An 8,904-nucleotide genomic window follows, 5' to 3' on the forward strand; every position below is an offset into this window, starting at 1 on the left:
TTTGAAGATTCCACATGTAAGTGATGTCATATGGTATTTTTCTTTCTCGCTTACTTCACTTGGTATGACAATCTCCAGGTCCATCCTTGTTGCTTCCATTTATTATTATTTTTTATTGAAGTATAGCTGGTTTACAGTGTGTTAATTTCTGGTGTACAGCACAGTGATTCAGTATACATATATATATTTCTTTTCATAATAGGCTATTACAAGGTATTGAATATAAATTGTAACTTCTTAATTGCTTTCCTTCATCCTCAAAACAACTGTCTTGATTCTGTTACCATTAATAATTGCTTAAATTACCTCTAGAAACTTCTAACATTGACCTTCTTTCTCAGAGCCTTTCAAATCCTTTTTGAAACAATTTAGAATGATCTTTCTATATTACTTCATTCCCCTGCTCATAACCCTTCCATGACTCCCCATTCCCCAATCCATAATGTCTAAACTAGATAGTTTATTATGATCTGACCTTTGCTTACCACCTCACAACCTTCACACGAGTGTCTTTCAAACAGTAAATCATGATACTGTAGTGTCTCATGACCTTTATGTTAGTGGGTGTTGACTGATACTTTAAAATGAAAAACAATAGGAATAGAAAACGGAGTGCATTACTTGTAGTCTGGCTCAGTATTGGATCGTGACATTTTGGTCCACACATCCACACTGATACATACGTAGAGAGTCTAGGTGGAAAATTTCTTTCTTATTCTGACACCTAGAATCCTCTATCTTACTGTCATTTCTGTGTGCTGACAACCGAAGTAGACTGCTTCTATCTTCCTCAACAGATTGTGGTTTTTCTTCCTTTGGGGATTTCTAGCCCCTCTTCCTGAAATGCCCTGCTCCTCTTGACCTGCACAACTCCTAGTCTTTCTTTATTGATTTAGCTTCAGAGTCACCTCTTCGGGAAAGTTATTTTGATCCTCCCATAGTCCCCAAAGCAAGACATAATGTCACTTCTAAGTAATCCTGTAATAGTCCATGCTTATACATATTTGCTTTCTATTACACTATGTTGTCATTTCCTATTTAGGGATTCTTTTCTCATGAGGCTAATAGCTCCCTGAGAACGGGGAATGTGTGTTACTATCATCATTTTGATTTCATCGTCCACAAAATTTACAGATCAGACGAGATAATCTCCAAAATCCTTCCCAGCTCTTAATTTCTAGATAAATCCAATTCTTGGACCTGACATTTTAGGGGATATTTATGATAAATTGCATAGGTATTGACTGATATAAATTGGCCATCAATGTGGCTGAGCTACTATTTATGATTTGGTAGTTTAGACATGTTTGTGTCTGTTACTGATTGAATCTCATACAGTTGTGACATGAGACATTTTCTCCAATCATCTCTAGCTGTTACTGATATGTAAGATGGAAGGAAAAATTTTAAACTTCTAGGATTGGATGGGAGCACAGAGGCTGTTTCTATAGGTCAGCAAACTTGCTGATAAAAATATGAAAAACTTACTCAGCCATGTGTCCCCAAATATCTCGTTGTCTGGTATAATGAAGATATCATATCTCATTGTCATTTCTGTTTTAATCCAGATGTTATATGTTTTATATGCATACACTTAACAGTGCCCTTGCACCACAGATACTTTAAATGATAAATGATATGTTTCTCAACATCCAGTCATCCGGATACCTAATAAACTATCCTTCCCGTAGGATTTTCAATAAACTAAAGTTATTATGTTTCCCCAAGGGAATTTTGCAACTATAGAATTAATGACAGTGCCAGAACTACCAATTTTGTTAAGGCCAAGAGCAAAAGGGGGGAAAAAAGCTTTAGAAAACTAACTACTTACCTAATGAAAACAAATCAATGGTTAGAGAAAGGACATTGTTATAAATGCCCTAGCTCTGCTGACTCACCAGCCATTTTTCTCTTTAGAAGGAAAAAAAATTCCAAGGGAATCCTTCAGGGCAGGCATTTTCTTCTCTGAATTTTCCTAATACATATTTTTATTTATAAACTTAGATTGCCAGGGACTGTTTGAAATTCACTGACTTTTATAATTCTAAGTTTGAGATGCCTTTGTAGTTCAGTTATGACTTGAGGTCCTAGATTTATTCAAAGAACTGTAGGAGCTTTGAATTAGATCATGTCCCTTTTTTTGTTTTTGTTTTTTGTTTTTTTTGGTGGGGGGGTTGGGGAATTAGGTTTATTTATTTATTTTGTAATGGCGGTACTGGGGATTGAACGCAGGACCTCATACATGCTAAGCATACACTTTACCACTTGAGCTATACCCTCCCCCCAAGAGGGTTTCTGATTTCATTAGGTCAAGACCATTCTCTTCTTTCAAGGAAGCCAGGAGAGAATTTAGAAATATTTGTTTCATTTTACCTCAACCTTCATCCGTTCATTCAGTCAGTAAATCTTTATTTAGCACCAGTCGTTTAGTAGGCTGTGTTCTAGGCACTTGAGATCAGGGAACAGGCAAAAATGCCTGCCCTTGTGAATCTTACATGCAGTAGATTCCTGGGTCTGGCTTTGCATAATCTAAGTGATCTATTACTGGACTTTCTTAAATGTAAGTGCCTTCTACTTGTGAGATAAATGCAGAAGATATTTCACCCAGATCGGATTTAATGAAATCTCAGAAAGCTGTATTAATTAAGGTTGAGTTATATAATTTTAAGATACAGGGAGGTATATTAATGATTCCTCTTTGTATTCCTATGACCATGATGTTAAACATTTTTAATATTTTATTACTAATACACACACAGAGTTTGGTTCAGTGAAAAAAACCACATAGATAAGTGACATATATTTGCAGTTAAAAGATCTGGATTCCAGTTTCATAGTTCCTGTTCATAATTGGACACTTTCCTGGAAGCTGACTTTCTTTCTTTCTCTCTCTCTCTCTCTCTTTCTCTGTCTCTCTTCCTCCCTCCCTCCCTTCCTTATTGAAGCAGTCAGTTACAATGTGTCAGTTTCTAATGCAGCAAAATATCCCAGCCATGCATATATATACATATATTTGGTTTCATATTCTTTCTCATTAAAGGTTACTACAAGATATTGAATATACTTTCCTGTGCTATACAGAAGAAATTTGTTTTTATCTATTTTTATATATAGTGGCTAACATTTGCCAATCTCAGACTCTTTATTAAGCTTTTAAAAACTGGAGTTCTCTTTCCTTATTAATAGAGTGGTAAAATTCCTAGACTTACAAAATAGTTAGGGGGCCATGTAGGAAGACTTTCTGTTCACTTGTGGCATCCTTCATGCTACATTTCTGAGAGCTTGGCAGTTCATTCAACTTCCTTTTAAACCCACCTAATGATGGGAATTTCATTTTTTTTTCTTTTAATGGAGGTCCTGGGGATTGAACCCAGGACCTTGTGCATGATAAGCACACACTCTGCCACTGAGCTATTCCCACCTCTCGGGAATTTCATTCCTTTAGATGAAACTTCATTCTAATATTAGCCTTAATAGTGTTTTCTCTACTAATCTGTTTTCTGAAAAATCTGTTTTCTGAAACATTCACTAATGGATTTTAATTCTTATGTAAAGTATCCCATGTACCAGCTCGCCATGGCTTTCCTTTGACTCTTCTTACTTGGGGGTCATTCCATATCCCTTATCTTCCCTTTCCTGGCATGATTTCTAGTTCTTCCTCATTTTGGCCATCTTCCAGAATGAGGCGAATCGCCTTTCTGTAGTTCAGTGTTCCTGGAAAACTGTAGATTGCAGAACTGGATGTATCATCCTAGATGTGACCTGTCTAGTCTAACTCATCACCAAATTCTCGACAGTCTGTGTGTGCATGTATGTCCTATATGTGTGCTGTATGTTCATAACTTTTTTCCCATCAAGCCCCAGCATGATGAGCTTGTGGGGAGCTACACCTGCAATGCATATAAATTTTAGGGTCATATTTGATTGAAGTGTCACAATGGAAAGCCAATGATAGGGTTAAATCCACACGGTCTATAATGACTTTAGTTATTACCCCAGGGATTCCATGTGCCAATTACCTTGTTAAATATTCACCAACCATGGCAAGTGCTGACAAGGAAATTTGCACCTCCGAGTCTAGTAAAACGTGAATTATGAAAAAAAAAAAAGTGTTCTGGTTTTACTTAAGGGGTAAGGAATTTTTTTTAAAAGAATGTATTCTCTAAGGACACTGAAATTCAAGACAATGAAGAGAGCAGACTTACTCTTGAATATATCAGATGTTTCTGTGTTAGTCTCATGATCGACCACTTGGCCCACGAGGATGATCTGACTGTTAATCAAGTATTTATGTTGTATGTAAAAAAAAAAAAAAGGTAAAGCCAGGTTTGAAGGCTAAAACAGAAGAATCCAGACAGAACAATAAATAGTGGAGGAGTTAATTATGAAAAGAAATTATTCTCCTTAGAGAAGATGTGCAGAGTGTCTTAGTCACTTCAGGCTGTAAGAATAAAGTACCGTAGAGTGAACAACTTATAAACAACAGAATTTATTTCTCGCAGTTCTAGAGGCTGGCAAGTCCAAGATCAAGGCACTAGCAGATTTGGTGTCTGATGAAGGCCCCCTCCCTGGTTCTTAGATGGCCGCCTTCTTGCTGTGTTCTTACATGGTGGAGAGGTGAAAGAACTCTCCGGGGTCTCTTATAAGAGCACTAATCCCATTCATGAAGACTCTACCTCATGACCTGATCACCTCCCAAATACTCCACCTCTTAGTACAGTTACCTCGGGAGTTAGGTTTTAGCATATGAATTTTGGGGAGGGACACAGACATTCAGTCCATAACACATAGTGTAGTAAACACCACTAATGTGTGTTTCTGATGGTCCTCAAAATGCCAAGGCCAAGAAGAAAAATGAAGCTTAAATCTAAACCATCATCATTTAGAAGCGTCAAGGTTACTGGTTGTAGGCAACAGAATAAAAACTATGTAACTTTGGGGAATAATTAGCTATTCATTTGTGATATACTATATTAATCTGCAATTAAACAAACCATCGTACTCGGAATTGTCACAGAGCTGATACAATCAGGTGTGGGTAAGTGGCAAATGTCAGTTTTTAGTCTTTAATCCTTGCATTATACAAAATATCAGTCATGTTCTCTCAGGACAGATCTATACACATCTTTCCTGTGGCCATAAAGTTCGTGTAATGTCATGGCAAGTCCTGAACTGATCTCTGTGTGTATATATTAGATGGCATTTGTATGGAGGGGAGGTTTTGGGTTTTTTTTTTTTTGAGTAAAGGTAGGTTTATTTAGAGATACACACTGCAGAGTGTAAGGCAAGAGAAAGGCAAGGAAAGAGGTGTGGGAATTGGGTGCTCAGGTTAAAGTACAAGTAGGTACACACTCCATAGACAGAGTGCAGGCTGTCTCCAAAGGGGAGGGAGCGCAAAAGGGCTGCTAGGCATGGTGTTCTCAGTTTTTATGGTCTGAGTAGCTTCACACGCACCTACAGGTGGGACCATTCCAACTGCCCAGGGGAAGGGGCTGGGATTCCCAGAAATTGGGCCACCGCCCATTCTTCGGCCTTTTTTGGTTAGCCTTGGGACTGTCACGGAGCCTGCGAGCATGTTATTTATCACATTGTTACAATGAGCATATAATGAAGCTCAAGGTCTACCAGAAGTCAAACCTCTTAATCCTCAAGGCCAACTAGGAGTTGAATGTTCCACATTTTGGTGTCAAATTGCTGTCATTCCTTGACTGGCTGTGCTTTGCCCTCTTGCATCCTGCCTCATTCCGCCCTCAGAGATTTTACTCCTATAAAAGTTTTTTTATTTATTTTATTTTAGTTTTTTTTTTTTTTAAAGGTGAGGAGAGGCTTTCCTTTTCGACAACCAAGAGTAGCAACTGGTATGGAAGTGGAGGGTGAAGGCACTGTAAAGTACAGGATGGTGGTGTTTCTCTCATTGGCTCCGAGAGATTTGATTTTTTTTTGAAATCTGACTTTGTTATAAAATGAAATATGTACACTAAAAATTCAAGCAATATAGGAAATAATCTAAAAATGAATAAACTCAAACTGTTACCAGAATTCATCAGTGCTAGTATTTTGGGAATCATTACAGACATCTCTTATAATAAGGTGAACCCTCTGTATCTATGACTTCTGTATCTGCAGATTCAACCAACTGCAGATGGAAAAAAAATTTTTTTTTTAAATCCAGAAAGTTTCAAAAAGCAAAGCTTGAATTTGCCATGCACCAGCAACTACTTACGTAGCATTTACGTTGTATCGGGTATTAAAAGTAATCTAAAGATGATTTAAAGTATATGGGAGGATATGCGTAGGTTATAGGCAAAGTCTACGACATTTCTTATGAGGGACTTGAGCGGCCCCAGATTTTGGTATTTGTTGAGGGGTCCTGGAACTCATCCCCTGTGGATACTGAGGGATGACTGTATACATACAGATAGAAAAATGGATAGAGAGAAATAATTTTATAAAAACTGGATCATATTATACATGCTAATTTAAATAAAACTATTAAATTGATTTATTTAATTGAAGACAAGGAAAATGAAGTGAAACTGAAGCTATTGTTTATATTCTTCAAATGTACCAGTTCCTAAAGTATATCCATTTAAGACAAAAGATTATATAAAGAAAATAATTTGCTCCCATTGTGCCCTTTTTAAAAGCTAGGTCTCACTTTTAGGTGGTATTAGTTTTACTCTTTTATTAAAGATAAGGTGGTTAGCATTCTTAAAATTTATTCTACCTTTTGATTTTTGTTGTACATTTATTTTTTTACTTTGAGAAGATTTATAGTAGACTTTAAGTTACATACTGATTTTATAAGCTACCCTTTAACTTTACAATCACAAGCAAATTTATTAACATTTATTATGTTTTTAGATGCTGGATATTTAAACAAGTTGGGGTAAATTCTGTAAGCAAGGAGGAACTCTTTAGAATTCTTCATCCCTTTTCCATTCACCACTGGAATTATTTTTTTTTTTAATTCCCAGAGAGCTGCATAGTGAATCCATGCACAATTTGAAGACAGAATGGAATCAATACTGCAGGAAGACAGAAATAGTTTTGAATTCTCTACCAATCCCCCAATCACAGTCCGTATTTGATAACTAGTTTACTGGCAGAATTGTTCGAATACCCTGTTATCTGCATATAGACTTCCTTTTGTTCCTTCCATGTGTCTAGGGAGTAGTTTCCAAGTAAGGGTTAGTATTGATAATATTTAACATACTAGGTTGTACGCACAAAACCATGTATGTTGAACTTTATTTGAGGTTTAAAGGATTTTTAAGGGTAACTTTGACCTTAATATGAATCTTACCTTTCACATGTATTAACCTCCAAGTTAAGAAGTCACAGTCCTATATAACATTTAATAGTGCAATTGCATATGAACATGTATGTAGGTGTATACGTATATACATATGTGTATGTGTATATATGTGTGTATATATTTGTATTTGTGTGTATATGTGTGTGTGAGAGAAGCTGACAGAGTGTTTGTAGTAATTGATCATTTAATAGATTCAGTCTAAATCTGTATTTAATTTCAATATTCCCCATCAGTCCTTTTTTATCTCTTGGGTTCCTGAACTTTTTTGTAGAGTAGTCTTTCAAAAAAAGTATTGAGGAATTGACTTTTTTCATGTTTAAAAACATTATTCTCTTGCTGATCTTTTTTTTAATTGATGTATAGTCAGTTACAATGTGTCAGTTTCTGGTGTACAGCATCATGTTTCAGTCATACATATACATATGTATATTCCAGTATAAGGGCACTTTTCTTCCTTTGCCACTCCCTCCCTGAGGGACAGGTCCTGCACTGATTTCATTTTTCTTCTTTTTTCTCCTACTGGTTTTGTGAGGAATCTTCTTGTATTTCGAAGTGAGAGATACCCTGCCAAAGTTCAGTAGGTGTTCTGTGCGAATTGATGGGCCTGTAGATGTAAGTTTCACTGTATTCGTGGGAGGCTGTGTGTCCTTCTACTCCACTGTCTTGGCATCGCCTGTTGCTGATCTTCTTAAACAACATGTCCAGATATCCTAGGCTCAATCCTCAGAACTAGTAGACAGTGTTCCATTGCCCTCTGGCATTACCTCCTCCTGTGGAGAATCTCAGGAAAGTCTGTTTCCCCCTTGATAGGTGACTTGATATTTCTGCCTAGATGCCTGAAGAATTCTTGATTTACATCTGAAGGCTTAATGAATCTTTGTATTAGAACCTCTTCAAGTTTTTGCTGGCGTGACCTTCTGACTTTAAGATTCTGTTCTTCATTCTTTTACATAATACTTTCATTAGTTATTAGGGAATTCAGCTGCATGCTTGAATTACTGTATTCCTTGTTGGTGGAACATCAGTTATACCTACGATTTTCTTTTCAGATAGGGAATCTGCAGCAGTTATTCTCTGTAACTTTGAATATCAAATAATGAAATTGTCTTTCTTCTGTGTTAACATGGGAATGGCAACTGGGTAAGATTTAAAATTTTAAAGCTCTGCTCCAAACTCTCTTTGTATTGTTTTTGTTTTTGATATATGGAAATAATCAAAGATATACCATAGTAGAGATAATAGTGTAATGGACCCGATTTGTCTGTTTCTCAGCTTAAAAAGTTGGCCTACGTAACTGATAACGTAGGCCACGGTAGAGTCAGGAGGACTAGAATTGTTCTTCTGTGTAAAGAATTAGAAGACTGGAAAAGTAGATGTAACAATAGTTTTCAGACATTGAGCAACAGGAAATTCAGGACTGTGATCTCTGGGAAAAGGTAAAAAACTGAGGGAAGCCTTGTGCTGGCCCTGGCCTATTGCCCGGAGGCATTTTCAGTCCTGCCTGGTAGTGACGGGAACCTGCATCCGAGTTCCCCGGAGTCTCTTCCTGAGAACTAAACTGTGTGTGTGCGCGCCTAGTGAAATTC

The 8,904-nt window shown here is 36.8% G+C and overlaps 1 non-coding gene across 1 annotated transcript; it reads right to left on the reverse strand.

Annotated features, from left to right (window-relative positions):
- Positions 1 to 3,349: 3,349 nt before the first annotated feature.
- TRNAD-AUC (transfer RNA aspartic acid (anticodon AUC)) lies at positions 3,350 to 3,425 on the reverse strand. The gene has a single exon. It is a non-coding gene; the product is annotated as a tRNA-Asp (tRNA).
- Positions 3,426 to 8,904: the final 5,479 nt, after the last annotated feature.

This window comes from Camelus bactrianus, chromosome X (genome assembly GCF_048773025.1).
Source record: "Camelus bactrianus isolate YW-2024 breed Bactrian camel chromosome X, ASM4877302v1, whole genome shotgun sequence".
NCBI classification, from domain to species: Eukaryota; Metazoa; Chordata; class Mammalia; order Artiodactyla; family Camelidae; genus Camelus; species Camelus bactrianus.